Raw genomic sequence first — 25,948 nt, forward strand, 5'->3', positions numbered from 1 at the left:
ACGGAACCAGGAGGTAAATCAGAATTTCATGCTACAGCCCATCCTCTTAGCCCTTATGCTGCTGGGTCAGGAGTTCGAGGCAACAAGCAACAACCAGGGAGGGTTTGAGGAAGTTTCCCAGGAAGACTGCAAAATGTAGGGAGAAAGTGAACTTTTTGCTTTTATGCATAATGAGAACTTATGTGTTAAAGAGGAGTGTTCGGCTCTTCAAGAGCTAGGAACTTGGACACATTTGAGTTTAAGACAGACATCAGAAAAATACCTTCAATTTTCTTATGGAATGTATGAAAGTAAAAGTGTTGGTTGCTCAGTGTCTGACTCTTTGTGACCTCGTGGATGTTGCCTTGCTGGGCTCTTCTGTTCTTGGAATTCTCCAGGCAGGAATGCTGGAGTGGGTGGTCATGCCCTTCTCCGAGGGATCCTGCCAGCCCAGGGATCAAACCTGGATCTCCTGCATTGCAGATGGATTCTTTATCATCTGAGCCACCAGGCAAGCCCCATGGAACCTATATTCATCTTTTATTCAACATATACTTGTGAGGAGAGTTTCGGGGGAGAGGGAGAATGTTTTGAGTTTGATGCTTACTGCTAATAGAGCAAATGGACTTAACTAATGTAAAACATTTTTAACAATCAAATATACAATTTTCTGATGTATTTATTTGTAGCAGATATTTCTTATATTCTGGGTATTATAATCCCAGAATATGAAATTATAATTACATTTCTATATATAATTATGTTACTATACATATAGAATATATATAATTATATGCAGAATATTAATATACAGAATATACAATTATGTTATAATTCCAACATCTCCTGGAGTAATATTAATATAACCAGCTCAGAAAAGACTAGGATTAAAAATAAATTCTCTACCCCACTTAGAACTCCCTAACTTACAATCTACAGATAGGCTGGCGTAGATCTAGTGAGGTACAGTAGTCCCTAGGTATCTGCAGGGGACTTCCTGCAAATACCAAAATCCAGGGATACACAAGTCCCTTATATTAAATGGCATAGTATAATCAGCACCCAGGATCCAGAGGTTCTGTGTTCTAGGATACGGACAGCTGACTGTACTTTCACTCTGTTTCTCAGTTTATCTGAGTATCTATCTCTTCTTGAGGGAGATTTTCGTTTGTTTTGCTTTTAGCTGTTTCAGAAAAGACTAATTAGTTCAAGCACTGAAATAAAGGACTGTATTAGTTATTCCAACTGTCAAATTCAACCAGGTTAATTAGTCAGAAAAGACTAAAGTTAGTTCAGGCACTGAAATAAAGGACTGTATTAGTTATTCCAACTATCAAATTCAACCAGGTTCAAGTCACTGTGATCTGAAATTGGTGGTAATTTCAATTGGTGGGGTCATTTTTAAGAAAGGGATTTAAAGTCTTTTTATTATGAAGATTGTATAACAAGTGTGCAGAAAGTTTGAAAAGTTGAGAGACAAAATCATCTATTGTCCTACCATCCCCAAAATTCAGTTCGGTTCAATCGCTCAGTCGTGTCTGACTTTCTGTGACCCCACAGGCCTGCAGCACAACAGGCCTGCCTGTCCATCACCATCTCCTGCAGCTTGCTCTAACTCATATCCATCGAGTCAGTGATGCCATCCAACCATCTCATCCTCTGTCGTCCTCTTCTCCTCCTGCCCTCAATCTTTCCCAGCATCAGGGTCTTTTCCAGTGAGTCAGTTCTTCGCATCAGGTGGCCAAAGTATTGGAGTTTCAGCTTCAGCATCATTCCTTCCAATGAATATTCAGGACTGATTTCCTTTAGAACTGACTGATTTGATCTCCTTGCAATCCAAAGGACTCTCAAGAATCTTCTCCAATACCACAGTTCAAAAGCATCAATTCTTCAGCGCTCAACTTTCTTTATAGTCAAACTTTCACATCCACAAATGACTACTGGAAAAACCATAGCTTTGACTAGATGGCCCTTTGTCGGCAAAGTAATGTCTGTGCTTTTTAATATGCTGTCTAGGGTGGTCATAGTGTTTCTTCCAAGGAGCAAGTGCCTTTTAATTTCATGGCTGCAGTCACTATCTGCAGAGATTTTGGAGCCCAAGAAAATAAAGTCAGTCACTGTTTCCATTGTTTCCCCATCTGTTTTCCATCAAGTGATGGGACCAGATGCCATGATCTTCGTTTTTTTAATGTTGAGTTTGAAGCCAGCTTTTTCACTCTTTCACTTTCATCACTAGGCTCTTTAGTGCCCTTTTGCTTTGTGCTATAAGGGTGGTGTCATCTGCATATCTGAGGTTATTGATGTTTCTCCTGGCAGTCTTAATTCCAGCTTTTGTTTCATCCAGCCTGGTATTTCACATGATGTACTCTACATGTAAGTTAAACAAGCAGTGTGACAGTATACAGCCTTTATGTACTCCTTTCCCAGTTTGGAACCAGTCTGTTGTTCCATGTCCAGTTCTAACTGTTGCTTCTTGACCTGCATACAGATTTCTCAGGAGGCAGATAAGGTGGTCTGGTATTCCCATCTCTTTAAGAATTTTTCATAGTTTTTTGTGATCCACACAGTCAAAGGCTTTGGCTTAGTCAATACAAAAATTCCCAAAGTACTTTCATATTAATAGGTATTCAATGTGCCGGGCCCATTGGTAAGCAGTGGGGATACATAAGGAAGCAAACAAGTGGTGATCTGTGCTCTCTTGGAGCAAACGGACCACCAAACATACACACAAAAAAATACAAGATGGGAAAATAGAACTGTGTGCATAATGGGCTGGGGGAGCACACGAGAATGCAGTTTTGTGATTTGGGGATGTATCAGTAATGCTGAGATTTAGGGAATTAAGAAGTCAACTTCATGAAATGGGGAAATATGGGGGAAGGCATGTTTAGAGGATTCTAGGCAGGAGGGCTTCCCTTGTGGCTCAGCTGGTGAAGAATCCGCCTCCAATACGGGAAACGTGGGTTCAGTCCTTGGGTTGCAAGATCCCCTGGAGAAGGGAAAGGCAAAATGTGCAAAGTTGCCGGAATGAGAAACCACAAGGTCTCTCATGTTATGTGACCCATAAGTAGTTTGGTATGGCCCCATTTTAGACTGTGGGGAGGAAAGCTGGCTGAAGAAGGTGCAGATGGTGAAGTTTCCAATATCATGTCCTGTTTCTGCTTAATATAAAGATCACTTAATATAAAGTGGGGACTCATGGAATGACAGTATTGTGTGTTTACATGGATTCAAAGATGTATAATTGTAACATAATAAAGATAAAAATTTGTTTAAAATTAAGAAAAGCAAGATTTAAACCTGAACAGTTTTCCTTAGACACTGGAATACCCTTCATTCATAAAATAAAAAGTATTATTTTTAAAATTTTACTTTGACTGTTCTGGGTCTCTGTTGCTCCACCGGCTTTTCTCTGGTTGTGGAGAGCAGGGGCTACTCTTTAGTTGCCGTTTAGTGCAGGTTTCTCACTGTGGTGGCTTCTCTTGTGGAGCAGTGGCTCTCGGGTGTGTAGGCTTCGGTTGCAGCATACAGGCTCGGTAGTTGCGGCTCCTGGGCTCTAAGAACACAGACTCAGTAGTTGCGGTGCATGGACTTAGTTGCTCCGTGGCATGTGGGTTCTTCCTGGATCAGGGGTGGAACCCGTGTCTTCCGCATTGGCAGGTGGACACTTTACCACTGAGCCAGCAGGGAAGTCCAGGAAGCTAATTTTTTAAAAAAACATTTATTTTTGGTTTTCTGTACTGGGTCTTACTTGTGACATGTGGGATCTAGTTCCCTGATCAGGGATTGACTCCGGACCCCCTGCATGGGGAGCAGAGAGTCTTCGCCACTGGACCACCAGGGAAGCCCCACAAAGCTAATTTTTATTGGCCTGAAATATATTTTTGAAGGTCTTCACTCTGATTTAAATACATTCTCTAACTTATTCCTTCCCGCAGTCCCTGTTAAACCCTATTCAGATCAGACCCTTCTAAGGGTTTTTCCTCTGCTAATTGACCCAAGATCTGTAGTTTTTAAGTCATATCTTGAAGCAGGCCACAGAAAAGTGCCTCTGAGAAGAAAAATAATGTTAGTCATCGAAGTTGGGCATTCTGCATGGTGGTTATTAAAACTTAGCCTGGGGAAAGACTCTCTTTCTTCTCATTAAAAAACCCCTAAACCTTTGTAGCCTGGTCATCTCATGTCATTATGTAGTAACCATTACTTCTTATGCTCAGGCCTAAAACTAGTCTTCTTGAATCTTTTTTTCCTCTCCCCAGTTTGTCAATCCAATCTGTCAATCAGTCCTGCTTTGAAAGATATCAAACTGACCATGTGTTAATGCCTTCATTGCTACTCCTCTGCTTCAAGTCATGCTCAACTTTTCCTTGGATTATTAACTTCTTGAACTCTGTTCTCTGCCCAGCAGCCTGAGTACTCCTTTAAAAATGGAAAGCACTCCATCTCTCTTTTCTTGAGACGAAGAAATTCAGAGAATAGTTTGCATGAAGAAAATTGTGGCAAGATGAAGAGAAACTATTTAAGGTATTTTGCTAAGTTCCAAGGGTGTACTCCCTTCCCTTTTTTGTTTTTCTTTTTTTCCCCTCCTCTGTTTAAGACATTTAGCTCTTTGAAATTCTCCTGTTAGGAAAATGATAGGAAAAGAAAGGAGATAGAATAAAATGTAGCAATCTAGAAATGCTTCCTCTTCAACAGTTGTTATTAAACTACTTGAAAGGGTAGAAAACCAGTAAAAGCAGTGATTGTGCATGACAGGTGTCATAGTACAGGTAAAAAAAATGTGTGTGTGGAGAATAGAAAAGGAGGGGCAACTGACTGTTTTTCTGACTCAGGGAAATTTCCTCAAAAATGGTGATTTTGAAACTAGATTAACGTGTTTAAAGATAGACTGTTGAGCTAAGGGAACCAATATGCAAAACCATACAGACTTGAAAAGAAGTATAGTGTGTTATAGGAATGGAGAAGATCAGAATGTGGATAGAACGTTGGGGGTGCATGACTGTGAGCAGGCAGACATGAAGCCTTTCACAGGCTTGTGTCTGATGATAAAGGGTCCTGTTTGGAAACAGTGGAGTTTTTCCTACAGAGCTTTCAGTACTATTATAGAATTTTAAGCAAGAGCGTAATAAGATTGGTTTCATCATTGCATGAATAAACTTTTTATTTGTAGGAGCAATCGTGTTAGACATAACTAAATATGACTTATGTAGTGCAGTTTTAAAATTCAGAATTAGAGAAATGGTTATATTTGATAAATTGGAGTATTTTTCTTCCCTACTTCCTTCCTCTATCAACCAAAAAATACATATGAGAAATAAAAGATAAGCTAGATCAGTATTTGCTCTTAAGTTTTGCATGACTTGGAACAATCGCCCACAGTGTTAAAAGCTAAACACACAATGCTGTTGTGCTCCTGGTCTAGAAGTGTAGCCAGGGGAAAAATATGAGTCCTGCTGGTCTGATTACACAGCCAGGAGTAAGGAAAGCAAATATCTACATAAGCTGTGAAGCATTAAAATTCTAGTCAAATGATATTTATGTTAATATTTGTCTTAAAAGAGTATCAAGATAAAAAAAGTTGAGATAGATCACAGATTGTCACTATGCCCTTTTTGGAAAACCACCTACCTTGTCAGATTTTTTAGAAAAACTGTCAGTAATCAAAGTCTGCATCTACCTGTGATCTGTGCCTGAGCAATAAGCACTAGAGCAGTAAAAATTTCTGAACTTAGTTTTCAGAGAGCATTAGGCTAGAATGTTTTGGGTGCTGGAAACCAGGTTTAGAGAAATTAAGTTCAGAAGAATAAACCAGAAAAGCAGATACAAAATGAATGAAAATCAAACTAGGTCAGGAAGGATTTGCTTATGAAAAGGATGTATTTTTTTCCCTTTGTGTAGAGAAATAGTAGTCCAGTCTTGGTTGCTGTAATTGACATTGTGAAAAACAATTCTGTTTGGTTTTAGCAACATCCTTGTCAAACCTTATGAAACATTTTGGCCAGTTTGATTTTTGTCTTCTCTCTGGACCTGCAGATAAATTTATTGTGAATAAATGGAAAATAGTTTGGCAGTAGGTAAAAAGGAAGAAGAAAAGCCAAGATTCTGGTTAACTTGTAAACCAGACATCTTGAATAAATGAGTTGGCTATAGCTCTTAGGAAAAAAGCCATCTTTTGCCCTTCAGGTTCATTTCTTACATCTGTTTTTATTTCTTCAGAGTTTATGAAGTCAAAAAAATTTTTAATTTTATTATTTTCAAAAGTCTCTTCTTCCATAGCAAAGTTGGCCATACTTTCCATCAGCCAGAAATAATCTCCTTCTGGATTCTCAAGGTAGCTTTTCATGTAAACCCAGCAGGTGTCTTTTTTTTTTTTCCCCCAGTACTGGGTTTGAAAATCAGATAATCTTTATCAACCAGATGTTGAAGAGGGCCTCACACTCAACACAGAAGCATTGGCTATGACTTACACAAGAGTCAGTTGATGCTGCAAGCCTAAACCAGTTCTATTAAAATTTCACATCTTCATGGAATCCACCTTTTGTGATATAAATTTGGTGGAACTTCAGCTCAACAGCTTAAAATTATGAAATTTATTTCATACAACTTCCACTGAATATACTAATTTGATCCAAGCCTGTTACCAGGACAACAGGAATGGTGGTTCTCAACCTTGACTACACATTGGAATCACCTCGGAATCTTTAAAACACACTTATTCCTGGGTCCCAACCCCTAGAGTTTGTGATTTCATTGGCTTGGGATTCAGCCAAGGTATTATAGTTTTCTTTTCTAAAGCTCCATGGTGATTCATGGTTGAGCAGCACTGACCAAAAAGCATGACCTGTTGGCTTATTAATTCACATGCAGTAGATTCCTGGGGAAGATAGTTTTTGTGAAAAATGGGAAGGCACCTGCAACTGAATTACAAGGATGCTGGGAATGTGGGATTTAAACCAATAACAAACCAAAGATTATACCTTGTAACATTGTTAATTTACCAAATATATCCCAGGGTCATCTGTAACCCCAAATGTGCTAGATCACTTGTGCCACCAGTGAGTTCCCTGAAACCTAGAGGTTTTTCCTTGCCTGGGATCCTATTGCTAGCTGGGGATGGAACCAAGATTAATTCTGAAAATTATAGTATGAATGTATTATGACATAGTGCTATAATAATAATAGTGTTATAGTATCATAACAGTAGTGTTGTAATATCAGTAATAGTGTTATATCATATAATATCATAACATTTATAGTACTAATTTGTGGTTTGTTGCCTTGATTATTTAGGTCAAGGTCTGCAAGCCTTTTCTGTAAAGGGCCAGATCATAAATATTTTAGGCTTTGCAGGCCATACGGTTTCTGTTTTAGATACTTAACTGTCAACCTAGCAAAAAGCATCATAGACAGTATACACAAGAAGGAGTGTGACTGTATTCTAGTAAAATTTTATTAACTTTTAACTTTTTATCTTTTACTTCCAACCCACAGTTATAATCAGTCTTCAGGTAGGGAAAAATGTTGGCCTGTATTCCAGTTATGAAGAAGAAATACACTTTAGTCCTTTGAAGTCTGTAGCAAGTTGTGATTGCTGGATTTAGTAGAATTTTTGAATGGAATAGAGACCTGATTCCCTGAGGTCATTTATTATGATCTTAATTTCTTATAGTAGATACCAAGACTTTGTTTAAAAACTCAAAATATTTCTTAAACTTGGACTTGTGACAAATAGGGGGTCATTAACAATTTAAAGGGTATGTTTAGTTTCTCAGATCAATATTTCAGTTCATTTGGATTTAAGATCACTATAGTGCTTGTATGTGGTTAATGGAATCTTTGGCTAAGCAGAGTGATTACTAATGAGTCCTCATAGCCCCAGAAATACTGGAAATACAGCTCCAGATCATGAGCTTATTTCCAGTGCAAAATACAAACAAGCCTGACAACAGGGCCATCAGTTGTAGTGGACTGACCTTGGAATAAAAAATCCTGGTGTGACTCTTGGATTTACCACTATTTACCAACCTTACTTTCTTCAACCATAATATGCAGATATCTGTCCTACATACGTTTTATGGATGCTGAAGGTGAAGACTGCTGTTACTTTTCACATGGTATGACATATGTGGAAGTGCCTCGTTGAAGAGGCCTGGATCAGGTTTAGCAGAAGCAACAGCTGTGTAGCTGAAAGCTAAGGAAGACTAGACTAGCATGAAGTGAGCCTAAGAGACTCTATTGGTTTCCAAAGGGAATATCTAAGAGTCTCCTAAAGAGACTTATCCTAGAGCAAAGATAACAGAAATCGAAAGACTGAAGAACAAGTAAGGAGGCGGTTCAAAGCTGGGAAAAGGGAAATCTGGGAGTCTTGTCTCCGTTTAGTGACTCCAAATGAGATTCTCACTCTTACATTTTTCTTAATCTAGTTTTTTTTTTTTTTTTTTTTAATGTCTTGGGTATTTGGAAGCTCTTGGCTGCACAGTATTTGCTGAAATAGAGGCACAGAGTCATGGAAAATAGTTATACTATAACAGATGTAATCACTTTGTTACTTGCTGAGTGAAAACCAGAGGATTATCAGTAGAGTCCCTGCCCAGAAGGTACTTACAAACTATAGGTAGATATGACATCTGTCACCAACCTAGTCACTTAACATCACCTCAGTTGACTCATCTTTGTCATGGACACTAAAATGCCTTGTTGTTTAGTTGCTAAGTTGTATCCAACTCTTTTGCCAATCCATGGAACTGTAGCCCTCCAGGCTCCTCTGTCCATGGGATTTCCCAGGCAAAACTACTGGAGTGGCTTGCCATTTCCTTCTTCAGGGGATCTTCCTGACCCAGGGATTGAACTAAGTGTCTACTAAACTGTATGCATTTGTCTGCTAGGCTGTGGGATTTCGCAGGTGAGAGGAAGAGAGATGGAGAGAATGGCAAGGAAGTGGAAGCAGACTGGCAGAATTACACAGTGTCATTTAATCTCATTTTGTTTAAAGCTGACGGCTACTCCAGTTTTAGAGTCCATGTGCAGGACTCAAGCATCCTGGATCTGCCCCGAGTGCTGCTTTTGTGGTCAGCACATTGTGGGATTGTGCAGCATTGAAACTGGGGACAGTAGGGTCATGTCTAAAAGCCAAGGCCAGGCTGGAGTTTCAGTTAATAATTTGAGAGTTATGGTCATGTGGGCAGCCAAAAGGATTATCAGGAAGTCAGGAGCGGTGGAGTTAGGAAAGTATGGGAAGTAGCCTGAGCAATGTTTGTTAGAACAGGAGGAGTTCCTGGGGAAACTTGTCCCAAAATGTGTTCTAAGCACCACAGGATTTTAACTTGCAATAAATGATAAAAATGTTTCCTGGACATATACTGGGTTCAAAGTTAAACAGGTTTTTGTTTTCTTTTTTTACTGTAGGGCTCTTGATGCCTCACTATGCCTATTGGTATCATGAGTCTGCAAGATAAAACTGTCAAATTTGGCAAGTCACAAATACTTCACGTAGAATCATGATTAGTTGGTTGGTTATGGTGGAGTGGTAGAGGGGGGAATTGAGAGATCTTGTTCCCAGGACACACTTTGGTGAAAGTTGTCCTAGGACACGTGACACCTCCTGTGAAGACTGCTGTTACTTTTCACCTGGGCTCTTTAATGGACTTCTGTGAGTCCTGAAGGAACCCACAAGCACCCAGAAACTTGGCCCTGCTCTCAAGTGCATTTTCTCTCCCTCCAGCCTAATCCCTTGACTGATATTTGTTATTGTTATTGATAAAATTAAGGAAATCATCCCTTCTGAAGAAAGACAAGGGATTAACCCAGAATTATTGGGGCAAAAAAAACCAATGGGTCAGAGTCTCTTTTAACTGACCTTGCATGGGGCAAATAGGCTTTTCCCCCTTACCTTAACAAGCATTGAAATGATATTTTAAAGAAAATTTCAGAGGGGATATATCTGAAAAGTTTAACAATGAGATTGGAAAATGAGGCAGGTAGAGTGTTAAGATTGGCCAAACCTAATGAGTGAAACAGGGCAGACTATTCTTCCTGCACAGTCTCACAGACTCCTGTAATATTGCATGCGGAACTCTAGTCTTCTTGCATTCTTAAAGTGAAAGAACTCTAGTCTTCTTGCACTCTTAAAGTGAAAGGCACTGTTTCCCTGACAGTTAGTCAGGAGCCTAAGTAAATGTTATCCTTTCCTCCTCTCTGTCCCTCCCTTCTTAAGTCAGTCCCTTACTAATTCTCTCCTTTTCATCCTCTGCCATTGCTGATAGGGTAAATGGTCCAGTTGCCTCCTGATGGCAGTTAGCAAAGGGATGGGGGCAAGGGGACTGACACCTTTGGGACTGTACATATCTCTTTCAGAATTAGCCAAGGGTAATATTCTGTTTTACTTGTCCTCCTGTCCCCAGTAATTAGCAGAGTACCTGACACTTTTAATTAAGGAGTTATCACTTAGGAATCAAAGGAAAAAAGAATAAAGTAGAAGGTTTTGTTACTCATTTTGCAGTTGACCATTGGATATTCTCAGAGCTTATAAAAGTTGTTTGTACTTTGGAGGCATAAAGATGAGAGCTATTAAATACTGAATTTAAGGGGTTATGGGCAGTTAAAGGTGCTTTTCAGAAAATGATTGTTAAAAACTAGTGATTGTGAGTAATGTAAAATGGAGGAAAAATGAAAAAAGCAATGGAATCCAGGATATGTATTTATAATCATGGTAAAAGGTGAAGAATAATCATTAAATTGGGATTAAAACGATCTACAGCAAATTCAGGCTTCCCTGGTGGCTCAGACGGTAAAGCATCTGCCTGCTATGCAGGAGACCTGGGTTCGATCCTTGGGTTGGCAAGATCCTCTGGAGAAAGAAATGGCAACCCACTCCAGTACTCTTGCTTGGAAAATTCCTTGGATGGAGGAGCCTGGTGGGCTACAGTCCAGGGGTCACAAAGAGTCAGACACGACTGAGCGACTTCACTTTCCTTCCTTCACAGCAGATTCTACTCTGCATCAGATGTCAGGCTCAAGGAATTCCCTGCAGTCCAGTGGTTAAGACTCTGCACTTTGACTGCCGAGGTTCAGTCCCTGGTCGGGAAACTAAGATTTCACAAGCCTCATGGGGCAGCCAAAAAAAAGTCAGATATCGCATTGTCCTTACTAATACTGTTATCATGTTTAATGTGCCAGGCCACTTATTTGTAAATAATTCATTGTTGTATTAATTTGCAAAAGGGTCATCAACTGGTCAGAATTTATCCAAAATGGCCTATAGGAAATCCCTGAAAGTAGCAGAGACACTGAAGCAAATGGCAGCTGCCAGTAAGCAAGTATGAGCAAGTGCTGGTAAATCAAAATTCAGGCCTTGGTAAGGGTAAATATAAGGAGAATGGCAGGCATAGGAGGAAGCAAAAGAGAAGGGCCTTAAGAGATTAGAGCAAGGAGAGAGTAAAGATCTGGTCCCCTGATCCACCACCCTGACAATTATACAGCACTGAGTATTATATGGGTTATAAGACTAATAGCAAATAGTTATATAGCAATTATCATGTGCTAGCTACTGCTCTAGTACTTTCACTAGAATTAAATCATAATTTTCACAGCAACCTTATAAGAGGGTTACTACTGTAAATCCTATGAATTCTCATTTACAGATCAGGAAATTTAAGTAACTCAGTCACCCAGCTATTAAATGGTAAAGCCAGGGTTTGAACCTAGGCAAATGAGAGTTGTATGACAGAGGTACCCTGAAGAATCTTTAAATTGCTGGAAAGGTGTGTTTGCATGTGTGCTAAGTTGCTTCAGTTGTGTCCGACTCTTTGCAACCCAGTGGACTCTAGTCTTCTAGGCTCCTCTGTCCATGGGATTCTCCAGCCATGAATACTAGAGTGGGTTATCATGCCCTCCTTCAAAGGATCTTCCTGATCCAGGGGTTGAACACCCATCTCATGTCTCCTGAGTTGGCAGGTAGGTTCTTTACCATTAGTGGCACCTAGAAAGCCCGAGGGGGTGTTTAGTAAACTAGCTGTAGAACTAGTACAACTGGCCCAGAAACAGCCATGTGTTATGCTTCTGGGATCAAGGAAAGTTGCCTAGGTGTGCGAGTGTGCAGCATCTGAGCTTATACAGATGATCCTATGGGGAAATCTAACACCAGTTAGCAGGCCCATCTGCACATTAATATACTTAGAGGTCTTTCATGGTTTGTTCATCAGTTTCAAAACTTAAAATTGTTATAAACCTTAGACTCTGGCAAAAGTGTGATGACTTCAAAACTCAGCACTTATTTGATGAGGTTGGACAGCTTCTCAGGGATATTTCTCATTGTCAGTACAGTAGTAATACAGGATATTTTGATAAATCTAGGGCTCAGTTTCTTCCACTTGGTTATAAGGAAGAAGGAACCAAAAAATGGGTGTTGTTATAAACTGGATAACATCATGGAATCAATGAACACGAATTTGAGCAAACTCTGGGAGATAGTGAAGGACAGGGAAGCCTGGCATGCTGCAGTCCATGAGGTCCCAAAGAGTAGAACATAACCTAGCCACTGAACAACAAATAAATTGGCAGCAGTTTATCCGATAAAGCACCGCAGGCTATGAACCTCCTCCAGCTCAGATGGTGTCAACTAGAACTGTCCTTTGCAAGTAGGCAAAAAGAACAACATGCTATTGATTGTGGTTTGTCTTTACTCTCACCTTCCACTTTGGTCATGGCTGTAGACACAGAGTAATTTTTTTGTGCTTTAAATAGCAAGAGTTTTTCTGTAATCTTGACCAACGTTCTTTGTTTACTGTGGCTAAAAGGAGAACCTCCATCAGTGTATGGTTGGGGGTGGAAGAACTGCCTCCAGCTCCCTTCCCCACTCAGGATGATGCAGAGGAAGTTTGGTCTTTACCCAAAATCACACTATACCAAGGCACAGCAGAACACACTGATCAAGCAGTCCCAGCACCAACCCAGAAGGCATGGTGGAATGTGATTTTCAGCACTTTCTGTGTGGGGATTCATGGCACCTAACAAATTGATCACTCTGAAAGTGGGGAGCAGGGATTCAGACCCCTAGAACTCATGATTGAATTGTAGTGTTATATGCAGTCTGCTGTATTGGGCTTTCCAGGTGGCTCAGTAGTAAGGAATTTACTTGCCAATGCAGGAGATGCGAGTTGGATCCCTGGTTCGGGAAGATCCCCTGGAAAAGGAAATGGCAAGCCACACCAGTATTCTTGCCTGGGAAGTGCCATGGCCAGAGAAACCTGGCAGTCCATGGAATTGCAAAGAGTTGGATATGACTGAGTGACTGAACAGTAGCCACAGCATATGTACATATACATAACAGGTACTGTGATTGTGGGCCTCATCTATAAACTCAAAACTTCCATCAAAATTGGAGCTCAGTCTTAGTGAGTTGTGTTTCAGTTCATCTAATAAAATTTTAACTTTGAAAGGATTAGTCTCTATAGCAGTCTTTAGAAATTTTATTAACCTTTCCATTACTTTTGAGTAGCAAAAATTTTAATAAAATTATGAAACATGTTTCAGGAAAATAAACTGTTACTAGTTTGAAAACAAATTATTTTTGTGTTTTCAGAGGCTGCATTTATTTTATCTCATTACATATGTTGTTGGATTTGCCTTAGCTACAGTATTAACAGTTACCTTTATACATGTTTTATTTGTAGCATAAAGCAGTGTGTATTGCTGATCCTATTTGTTACACCAGATGTCTTGCTGTTCACACTGTCCACACTATTTGCTGAATCCAGGGTAGGCAAGGCTCGAGGTAAGAGGCTGGAAAGAAACTTGAGTGGCCATAGGAACTACAGACAAGAATATTCTCTCCTGGCTGGCATGGCAGCCATAACACAGCCTCTCTTCTGGCTGATGCAGCATCTGTAGGAGCAGCCACAACATAAGTAGCCATAACAACCTCATAGGACGTAACCATGATGTCACTCCAGTGTAGACTGATGCAGTAGCAGCCAGGGCTTCGAGGGTGATGTTCTTATAGGCGTACTGCAAAACGTAGCCTGTAACCAAGCGAGTACCTCATGACACGCATGCACAGTTCTGTAAGTGATCTCAGCCGTACATAACTGTGTAACGTCATTGTTTACAGAACATGGGGTGAGAGGGGCTTGAGAGCATGGGTTGAGAGAGCTTGACTGGTGCCATCTTGTTAATTTCCCCACACAGTGGAACCTTTAAAAATAAGGAATATCTACAGTTACCTACCTTCAAGACTTGTTTTAAGTTCATATTACTTTTGAACTTCAAAGATCTGAAGCAATTTACTTTTCCTAACAGTTTAACTCTATACTATTCTATAGTTTTAGGTAGTATCAGATGCTGAGTCAGAAACACTGGTAGCTATAGTGCATTTTAGTTGGTCTAATAAATGTAAATAAAACTACATTTTAGTCCATTGCTGGGACTTTTTGCTGCTACACTTTTTTTTTTTTTTTTAATCAAACATCTAGATAGTTCCACAATTCCAGATGTTTAGAAATCTCCTGGGTTGAGGAAGATGAATTGGCTAAAGTTTTTTATCCCCCTGCTACTGCTGCTGCGTCACTTCAGTCGTGTCCAACTCTGTGCAACCCCATAGACATCAGCCCACCAGGCTCCCCTGTCCCTGGGATTCTCCAGGCAAGAACACTGGAGTGGGCTGCCATTTCCTTCTCCAATGAGTCAAAGTGAAAAGTGAAAGAAGTTGCTTAGTCGTGTCCGACTCTTAGCGACCCCATGGACTGCAGCCTACCAGGCTCCTCCATCCACAGGATTTTCCAGGCAAGAGTACTGGAGTGGGGTGCCATTGCCTTCTCCTTTTTTCCCCCTAGATATTTAGAATTTGTATATAAATAACTTGGAATATTTAAGTTTCACCTCAGAATGGAATGTTTGAAATTTTGTGTAGATTGAGTTCTCAAGCAGCTCCATCTTTCCTTATTGTTGGAATTTAGAAAACACTTCTCATGAAATAGAAAATGAAAATGAAAGCAGATGAAGAGAAACTTGCCTAAAGTGTCTAGAATTTATTCCTTCAACAATTAGTTACTGAGCATCTACTTAATTTGGCAGGTGATGTTCATAAGATGTTCCCAGGGCTTACATTCTAACCAGGGGAGAGAGACAACAAAATAAATAATGCAGTTTGTTAGAAGGTGATGAGTACTATGGGAGGGGGTAAAATGTGTAAAGCAGTTATAGCAGTTAACTATATCATATAGCAGTTAACTATATAGATTATATGTAGCAGCTCACTATATATATATTTATTATACCAGTTAACTCTAACTATATATTGAATGGCAAACCATTCATTATCACAGTAATTCAAGTCTATGCCCCAACCACTAATGCTGAAGAAGCTAAAGTTGAGCAGTTCTATGAAGACCTACAAGACGTTCTAGAGCTAACACCAAAAAAAGATGTCTTTTTCATTATAGAGGACTGGCATGCAAAAGTAGGAAGTCAAGAGATACCTGGTGTAACTGGCAGATTTGGCCTTGGAGCACAAAATGAAGCAGAGCAAAGGCTAACAGAGTTTTCTCAAGAGGACGCACTAGTCATAGCAGACACCCTCTAACAACACAAGAGAACACTGTGCACATGGTCATCAATACTGAAATCAGATTGATTATATTCTTTGCAGCCAAAGATGGAGAAGCTCTATATAGTCAGCAAAAACAAGACCAGGAGTTGACTGTGGCTCAGATCAGAAACTGCTTATTGCCAAATTCAGACTTAAATTGAAGAAAGTAAGGAAAACCACTAGATTACTCAGGTATGACCTAAATCAAATCCCTTACAATTATACAGTGGAAGTGACAAACAGATTCAAGAGATTAGATCTGGTAGACAGAGTGCCTGAAGAGCTATGGACGGAGGTTTCTGACATTGTACAGGAGGCAGAGATCAAGACCATCCCCAAGAAAAAGAAATGCAACAAGGCAAAATGGTTGTCTGAGGAGGCCTTACAAATAGCTGAGAAAAGAAGAGAAGCAAAAAGCAAAGGAGAAAAGGAAAGATATACCTATTTGAACGCAGATTTCCAAAAAATAACACAGAGAGATAAGAAAGCCTTCCTCAGTGATCATAGCAAAGAGAAAGAGTAAAACAATGAGATGATGCTGTGAAAGTGCTGCACTCAATATGCCAGCAAAATTGGAAAACTCAGCATTGACCACAGGACTGGAAAAGGTCAGTATTCATTCCAGTCCTAAAGAAACAAAATGCCAAAGAATGGTCAAACTACTACTATACAGTTTCATTCATCTGACATGCTAGCAAAGTAATGCTCAAAATTCTCCAAACCAGGCTTCTACAGTACATGAACAGAGAACTTCCAGATGTTCAAGTTAGATTTTGAGAGGGCAGAGGAACCAGAGATCAAATTGTCAACATACTTTAGATCATAGAAAAAGCAAGAGAATGCCATAAAAACATCTACTTCTGCATTATTGACTACATCAAAGGCTTTGACTATGTAGATCACAACAAATCCCAGAAAATTCTTCAAGAGATGGGAATACCCTCCTGAGAAATCTGTATGCAGGTCAAGAAGCAACAGTTAGAACTAGACATGGAACAAATAGGGAAAGGAGTACATCAAGACTCTATATTGTTACCCTGCTTATTAAACTTATATGCAAAGAATATCATGCAAAATGCTGGCCTGGATGAAGCACAAACTGGAATCAAGATTGCCCGGAGAAATATCAATCACCTCAGATATGCAGATAACACCACCCTTATGCAGAAAGTGAAGAACTTAAGAGCGTCTTGGTGAAAGTGAAAGAGGAGAGTGAAAAAACTGGCTTAAAACTCAACATTCAGAAAACTAAGATCATGGCATCTGGTCCCATCACTTCATGGCAAATAGGTGGGCAAATAATGGAAACCGTGACAAACTATTTTTTGGGCTCCAAAATCACTGCAGATGGTGACTGCAGCCATGAAATTAAAAGATGCTTGGTCCTTGGAAGAAAAGCTATGACCAACCTAGACAGCATATTAAAAAGCAGAAACATTACTTTGCCAACAAAGTCCTTCTAGTCAAAGCTATGTTTTTCCAGTGGTCATGTACAGATGTGAGAGTTGGAGTATAAAGAAAACTGAGCACCGAAGAATTGATGCTTTTGCACTGTGGTGTTGAAGAAGACTCTTGAGAGTCCCTTGGCCTGCATGGAGATCTAACCAGTCCATTTTAAAGGAATCAGTCCTGAATATTCTTTGAAAGGACTGATGCTGAAGCTGAAACTCCAATACTTTGGCCACCTTATGCAAAGAACTGACTCCTTGGGGGAAAAAACCCTGATTCTGGGAAAGATTGAAGGCAGGAGGAGAAGGTGATGACAGAAGATGAGATGATTGGATGGCATCACTGACTCAATGGACATGAGTTTGAGCAAGCTCCGGGAGTTGGTGATAGACAGGGAAGCCTGTCATGCTGCAGTCCATGGGGTTGCAAAGAGTTGTACACGACTTAGCAACTGAACTGAACTGATAACTATGTATTATAACAGTTAAGTATAACTGCTATAACTTTGAGTAGCAGGTATACTAGATAAGAGTGGTCAGGGTAGCCCATGTTGACAAGATGCAATTTGAGCCAAGATATGAAGAGAAAGCAGTCATCTGGGTGAAGAGCATTGCAGCAGAAAACAGCTAGACCAATGCCTGTAAAGCATGCTTTTCCTGTTGGAGGAATAGCAGGGCACCAGTATGACTATAGTATAGTGAGCAAGGGGGCCGTATTAAGCAATGAGGTCATTTTTAAGGGGACTAAAGACCAGATCATGTAAAGCCTGTCAGCTGCGATCAACAGTTCAGTTGTTAAACTGTGAGTCAAATGTGGAGCTGTTGAAGAATTTTAAGCACAGGAGTGACATGATCTGCGTTGGGTTTTAAAAGGGACTGTCTGGCATTTTTGAAAACATGTACTGAGTACAGTACTTTTCCCAATGGCACAGAGGTAAAGAATCTGCCTGCAATGCAAGAGCTACAGGAGACACAGGTTCAGTCCCTAGGTTGGAAAGATCCCCTGGTGGAGGAAATGGCAACCCGCTCCAGTATTCTTGCCTGAAAAATGCAGTGGACAGAGGAGCCAGGCTGGCTATAGTCCATGGAGTCACAAAGAGTCAGACCCGACTGAGCGACTAAGGACACACACACTGAGAACAGGGTGGGTGCAGGGAAACCAGATGGAGGGCTTGTAATCCAGTCAAAGATTGTGGTGATTTAGGCCAGAGTAGGAGCTGTGCAGGTGGTAATGGTAGATGGTAGAGTCAACAGAATTTCCTGGTGGTTACATCCCCTTTTGGGCTTCCCCGATAGCCCAGTTGCTAAGGAATCCGCCTGCCAATACAAGAGACCCTGGTTTGATTCCTGGGTTGGGAAGATCCATTGGAGAAGGGATAGGCTACCCTCTCCAGTATTGTTGGGCTTCCCTTGTGGCTAAGCTGGTAAAGAATCCGCCTGCAATGTGGGAGACCTGGGTTCGATCCCTGGGTTAGGAAGATTCCCTGGAGAAGGGCAAGGCTACCCACTCCAGTGTTCTGGTCTGGAGAACTCCATGGACTATATAGTTCATGGGGTCACAAAGAGTCAGACACGACTGAGTGACTTTCACTAGGATATAGAGCGCGAGAGGAAACAGGAGGACTTTAGAATACTTCCAAGCTTTTAGCCCTAAGCACAGATGAGGTTGCCATTTACTGAGATGGAGAAGATGGTAAAGGCAGTTTATTTTGAGTGAGAGTTGGGAGATAACAGAGTCAGATTTGGATGTGTCAAGTGTTAATTAGTTCTTAGACATACTAGTGGAGATGCTAAGTAGGCAGGTTGAATGTATTAATATTTCTTTATTTTTTCTTTATTAGGCAAGAAATATGCTCTTTTGTTTTTTTATTTAAATGCATAATTAAAAATTTAACATCTTACCTATTTTAAGTGTATAGTTCATTGGCATTGTTGTAATTTACTAAGTCATATCCAACTCTTCTGTGACCCCCTGGACTGTAGGCTGCCAGGCTCCGTGTCCATGGGATTTCCTAGGCAAGAACACTGGAGTGGGTTGCCATTCCTTCTCCAGGGGAGCTTCCCACCCAGGGACTGAACCCTGGGCTCCTGCACTGGCAGGTGGGTTCTTTACCACAGCGTCCCCAGGGAAGCCCTCGCTAGCATTAAGTACATTCCATTCTTGTAGTGCTGTGACAACCATCCATCCACAGAACTCTTTTTGATTTTATAAAACTTAACTTTTTTTTCTTTTTTGTCCATTTATTTTTATTAGTTGGAGGCTAATTACTTTACAATATTGTAATAGTTTTTGTCATACATTGAAATGAATCAGCCATGGATTTACATGTATTCCCCATCCTGGTCCCCACTCCCACCTCCCTTGACCCGATCCCTCTGGATCTTCCCAGTGCACTAGCCCCGAGCACTTGTCTCATGCATCCAACCTGGGCTGGTGATCTGTTTCACCCTTGATAATATACATGTTTCGATGCTGTTGTCTCTGAACATCCCACCCTCACCTTCTCCCACAGAGTCCAAAAGTCTGTTTTGTACATCTGTGTCTCTTTTTCTATTTTGTATATAGGGTTATCGTTACCATTTTTCTAAATTCCATATATATGCGTTAGTATACTGTCTTGGTCTTTATCTTTCTGGCTTATTTCACTCTGTATAATGGGCTCCAATTTGATCCATCTCATAGAACTGATTCAAATGAATTCTTTTTAATGGCTGAGTAATATTTTGTAATATTTTGTAAACTTTGTAAAATAGTAACTTTGTTCTTCCATCCCTCTAGTCCCTGGCACCACTACTCTAATTGCTGTCCCCAGTTTTGTCTACTCTTTGTAACTCATATAAATGGAATCATAAGGTATTTGTGTTTTTCAGCTGACATGTTTCACTTAGCATAATGGCTTCAAGGCCACCCATTCTGTAGCATGTATCAGAATTTCCTTCACTTTCAGGCTGAATAATATTCGATAGTATATATATTCCACATTTTTTATTTATTCATTCATCTGTCAACAGATACTTGGTTTGCCTCTACAGCTTAGCTATTATGAATAATGCTGCTGTGAACATATGTGTGCACCCATGAGTGTTGAAGTGAAAGTCTCTCAGTCATGTCAGACTCTTTGTGACCCCATGGACTAAAAAAAAGTCGATGGAACTCTCCAGGCCAGAATACCGGAGTGGGTAGCCTTTCCCGTCTCTAGGGGATCTTCCCAACCCAGGGATCGAACCCAGGTCTCACACATTGCAGGCGGATTCTTTACCAGCTGAGCCACAAGGAAGGCCCAAGAATACTGAAGTGGGTAGCCTATCCCTTCTCCAGTGGTTCTTCCCGAACCAGGAATCGAACTGGAGTCTCCTGCATTGCAGGAGGATTCTTTTCCAACTGAGCTATGACATATAAAGGGTATTCTTTTCAAAATAATTTGTAGTACATTTACTTGGCAACTTTCATAGATTTTCTTTTTTATAGAAGTATATTTTTGTTATAAATGATTTTAATGATATTGCTCTATGGACAGCAAAACATACAAGTTCTCGTTTGTTCTCTCACCCTACCCCTTTGTCATATTACCTTCCATTCCTTTCAGTACATTTATACATGTTTGTATGTGTCTTTTTTTAAATTAGATTATATTATACATACTTTTCTAGTTTTTTGTCTTTTATTTAATAACACCTTGAAGATTTTCCCAGTCTTATTTTGTTCTTCACAGCTGTGTATGTTGCATAATGTTGCATTGATTATCCATGTACATATGCTTTTACACACACAAAATTTTTTCTGTAGATTGGGTTCCTAGGTTTCGATTTTCTAGGTCCAAGGAAATATCTTGAAACTGTCCATATATTTTCTTCTCCAACAGGAAGAAAGTTCTTCTCCTTTGTGATTTAATAATTATTTGGCAAGGCAGGGTGGGCATGGGTATGGATTTTGTTATTGAGTTCTTCAAGTTTGGGAAACTAAAGTAGTTTTCTGAAATAAATTTACTTGCTATAGATTTGTTAACCCTTGGCAAATGAGTTGTAAGCCATGAGTTTTATAACCTTAATGACTGTTTTTTTTTTTTTTTAAGTGCAATTGATGTCTTAGTCTAGGCATTTTAAATAGCATATGGGAGATATGACCCATATCCAGGATCTGTGAGACAAATGGAGAATCTTGAAGGGATGATAGGAGAAGACTGTTGAAAAATGTCTTATAATAATTAGAACATTTTCCTGTGGATAAACTTGGCAGATACTGATCTCAGCAAGGCAGCAGCATTCGGTGGCATGAAGTCAAATCTTAATTTCCTGCCCAGGAATTGAACCTGGGTACCCTGGATGAAAACTTGGAGTCCTAGCCACCAAGTCAGCAAGGGCTGGAAGATAATTTTTCCTGGATCCCAGTGAAAAATGCGTTTGTCACAGAGGCAGAAACTGTAAATACCAGGTACAAAGTTTATTATTAAAGACAGAGCAGAACAACAAGTGGGAGAGCACATAAAGAAACAGTTTGTTTAGTTGAGATAGAAGCAAGGCAGAGATTTCCTACTGGAGAAAAAGGATGTGGGCATCCTCCCCCCTAGTGAGGAGAAACGTTATAAAGACTGGTGTTAAGTCATTTACATAAAGGCAGTTCTTCTGGATCTGTCTTAAGACTAACTGACCTTAGTCTTCCTTCAAACCAGTTATCTAATTTCTTTTTCCACACCTGACCTACCTGGGACCCTGCCCTGGGATGTGCACACAGTCAAGATGGATCTTGAAGTGAAGGCTTCTGGGAGGAGCAAGACTCATTATGGCCTGGAATCATCCTTTGACTTTTGACTTCAAGGAGCCTTGCTGAACATGTATAGTGTCTATCTTAACTTTTACTCAGAAGAATCTTTGCCTCTCTTTGTCCTTGCAATGATTGTTGCCTTAAGGTGTTAACAAGAGATAAGACTAGCTATTTACCTGGTTTCTGTTGTTACTTCCATTTCCTAGAGCAAATGGGGGGCTGGTTGTAATACCTCAACTGCAGCCCACCTATCTCTTATCTCAGGAAAGGCAAAGAGAGGCTGACTGATTGTAAATGTCCAACCTGGAGCCCATTTGTCTCCTACCTTGAACTACCTTACTCAGTGACCAAATTTAGCACCACATCTGCTAATCATGTTAATATCGTGCAATGATATAGTGAGATGGGTAAATCACCTCTAGAGTGTTCTTTCCCCAAACCTGTAAACCCAGCCTAATCATGAGAAAAGAATTTGAGGGCCACTCTACAAAATACCTACCAGCACTCTTCAAAAGTGCCAAGGAAATGAAAAACAAACCAAGACTGAGTAACTCTCACAGATTGGAGAACTAAATGCAACATGATATCTTGGTTTGGATGCTGTGACAGAAAAAAACTGTTAGTGGAAAAATGGTGAAATCTGAATGAAATCTGTGGTTTAGTATTGTACCAATATTAAATTCTTAGTTGTTTAACATCTCCTAGTTATATAAGATGCTAACCTAAGAGCCTGAGTGCAACTCTTCTATAAATCTAAGGTTATTTCAGAATAAAGGGTTTTTTATTTCTGTTTTTGTTTTTCTTTTTTAAGTATCTCTTTCCTTCTGGGCAATATAATCCTAGGAAGATTGTCTTCCTTAGAAAATTACTCTGTGCTTGTAAGTTAAGAGGTCCTCTTGTCCTGAGAGGTGGTCAGTCCATGAAGATCTTCTGGGCTAGAGAATTGGCCCAGTTGGAAGAGATGTTTTGGTTGTGTGAGGCAGTATAGACAAGGCTGTAATAAGGCCATAAAGAGTGATCTGATGTCATGGATCCAATGACAAGAGATTATGCCTGAAGAATCAGGAAGTGAGTGGACTTTGCTTTGAAGTAAATCCAACCTTAATTTGTGGAAGATCCATTCAACAGTAAGTTGGCAAAATATAACAACCCAGCACAAAGTTTTGCAAATAGGAGACAAAGTCACCCTAACCAGTCAGAGAGATTATCTGCCACTCACAAGTATCATGCAGAAGACAATAAATGAAAATTAAGCCACAGTGGGAACCTTTCCAGTTAGAACAGGGAGGTTTATGCAGTCAGAGATGAGGCTGGATTAACTGAGGATATCTGATGATATCTTGCAGTTACATATGTCTAGACATTTCTTACAGGAGATATGACCCAGCAAGCATGAGACAGAGGAATGCAAAAATGGTTAGGACCCCATTCCCCATGCTAACATAATGTTGTATCTGTGCCCAAGATACCTGTTTAATCACCTCTCCTGGTTCTTTGTTAATTGGAATCTGAAAGCCTATATTGTTAATAATAAAAGTTCTTGAATGGGTAGACCATCTGGTTACAATTTTGGTTTCAAGTCCCTGTTATGCAACTGGTACCCAAATAAGGCTGTCTCCAAATGTGAGTAGGCTGAGTCAATCATAAACAAGCAAAAAGAAATATTCCTCTGTGCTGCTAATATCCAAATGTTCGAAGATGAAGTGTTTAATGAAATGGTGCTGCTTAATTTTAGTCACACTTCCTTTACCATGATGTGTTTGACCTAGACCATGGTCAACAAACTTTTCCTGTAAAGGACCAGATAATAAATAATAGTAAAGATTTTGAACTTTGCATGGTCTCTGTTGCATATTTGTCTTTGTTTTAGAAAAAAAACAACCACCTTTTAAGTATGTGTTTTCTGCATCTTTCACTATATTTTCATACCTTGTGATAATGGTTGAAGTCTGAGATGGGCTTTAAATAATGATCTATAATGAAGTTTCTGGCTATAGATTTACTATCACTGGCAAAAGATTTGTAATCATGACTTGAATGGATTTAAAAGAAAATAGATGTGTAGTTGATCTCTTACTGCATTTATCTGAGATGAATAAATGGAATCTTGTAAACCCATCAGATCATACAAGTTTGCTATCCAGAAATTAAGTGCCTAGTTTTCAGTTAAAAATTATTTATTCAAGACATGTTTTGTTTCTAAATAGGTTAGTTATTAAAGTAGCTTCATCTTTTAATATGTAGCAGTTGTGGTTTATTTTTTCAAGATTCAGTTTAATTTATTTTCTCATTTACCCCTTCCAGCTGGCCCCCTTTTATTGTTTTGTTGCCACAAATCATCTCTAAAGTTGTATTCTTGCTTTCACAATGTCTCATTTTACTGTTAGGTTACAGTTTCTGCCTCTGATTTGTAGTTGGGTTGTGGATTTTCACTGTTTCTGCCCCCAAGGCCATCCTTCACTAGACCCCAGCAGGTAGTCTTTCAGATACTAAGCCATTCTTGGGATATTTGTGGAACAAAAATTCTAATGCCCCTAAAAGACTAAGTGGCTGGTTGGTACACTGTGGGTGTTTCCAGATATACTTTGACTACTAAATTGTTTTTTCTAAGAAGGTAGATAAGGTCATATATTTGAAGACTTAGCTTTTAGTTCTTTGTTTATAATTTTACCAATATGCTGTCACATAATGTTCCTTAAACCTTGCATTCATGGCCTTTGTTATGTTTGGCTAAACAATGCTTTATTTAGATGGCAGTCCATTTTAGCAGAAGGGTGAAACTCATTTAATGTGTTTTAGCATTTGTTCTCTAATAACTTCTCAAACAATACTTGTAACTATTAAATCTTCTAAAACTTGTTTTACCTAGATATATTTTAAGGTGTACCCAGAAAATAAAGCAGTATTATAGTTTTTAGTCAGTATTCATTACCCAATGATCAGTTGAAGTAAGAGGGAATTTTTTTACTCAGTAGAAAGTTGTTAGGTTTTATTAGTTTTTCTTGTTTTGAGTAATAATTTAAGGCCTTTTATCTTTAACAGATCTCATTTTAAATATTTGGAGTCTATGAAAATAAACTTTCTTAGATTATAGTTTCTTAAATGGCATACATATTTTTATTTTCTCCTAAACAGGTTCAGTCTGTTGTTAATACCACTGTGCCAGCTGGAAGGAGGGAAAACTTAATATGTGTATAAAAACACTGGCATATGATTTCTTTAAAAGTCTCTGAAATTCAGTATTTAACTTTATCAGAAATTGAACTGAGAATTGATCTGTTCTCTGTGTCTCATGATGTATTTCAGTATTTTAAAGCATTGCAGTGTTTTAAAGATTTTGAGTTGTAACTAAATATGAGTGTTACCTACATAATCTCATCATTTTTTGAAAACATAGGTATTGATAACATTGATTTGGATCCTGGGTATGTTAGTAAGACAAGGGACATGGTGTGTGTGTATGTATTTCTTCATTTGTAATCAAGCCATTCTTTTTTTTTTTTTTTTTTTAAACAAAAGCACAACAGGACAAATCCACACTTTTATTTATTTTCAAGAAGTTTAAATCCTCAAAGGGTATAGCATCACACAGATTCTGTGTCCAATGGCCTTAGGAAGGTTGCTTCGGAATTTGGCATGAGCCATGCCACTGTTTCCATGAGCTCGAGTTATCTTTCCCCAGATTACTCTGGTTTTGTTAGGTTTTCCACCAGGAGTTGCTGTGTTGTTCTTTGCTTTGTACACATAAGCACACCTCTTGCCTGGATAGAATTCAGTTTCATCTCGAGCATATATACCTTCAAGTTTCAGGAGAGCAGTGTGTTGCCTTTGGTTCCGTAGACCCCGTTTATAGCCAGCGAAAAATGGCCTTGGACCACAGCCTTCCAGACATATTTGTTGTTTTAGAAGTCCTGTTCCCAGCAGGCCTCCACAGGGTCCAAGATGGCTGTAAGAGCTCAAGCCATTCTTCTAGAGTCTTCAAGTCAACTGTCATGTTCGTGCTTTCCTGCTTTGTTCTTTTGAGCCACCTGATGACTGGCAACTGAATGGATCTTGGAAAGGAACTCTTAGCAAATTCGTGCTGGGCCCTTTGGTCCTCTCCTTTGCCTGCATCATAGCAGCTACATTCTGTCCTGTCTGTGTCCCTGCAAAGAAAGGGATGAGAGAGAGAAAGAG

The 25,948-nt window shown here is 39.5% G+C and overlaps 1 protein-coding gene and 1 pseudogene across 3 annotated transcripts in view; one reads left to right on the forward strand and one right to left on the reverse strand.

Moving 5' to 3' along the window:
* Window positions 1-25,948, forward strand: part of FGD4 (FYVE, RhoGEF and PH domain containing 4) — a 238,296-nt gene that overhangs the window by 132,873 nt on the left and 79,475 nt on the right. The gene's annotated exons all lie outside the window — the stretch shown is intronic.
* On the reverse strand, window positions 25,261-25,715 carry LOC139030690 (large ribosomal subunit protein eL33 pseudogene; annotated as a pseudogene).

The sequence above is a fragment of the Odocoileus virginianus genome, chromosome 23, assembly GCF_023699985.2.
Source record: "Odocoileus virginianus isolate 20LAN1187 ecotype Illinois chromosome 23, Ovbor_1.2, whole genome shotgun sequence".
Taxonomy (NCBI): domain Eukaryota; kingdom Metazoa; phylum Chordata; class Mammalia; order Artiodactyla; family Cervidae; genus Odocoileus; species Odocoileus virginianus.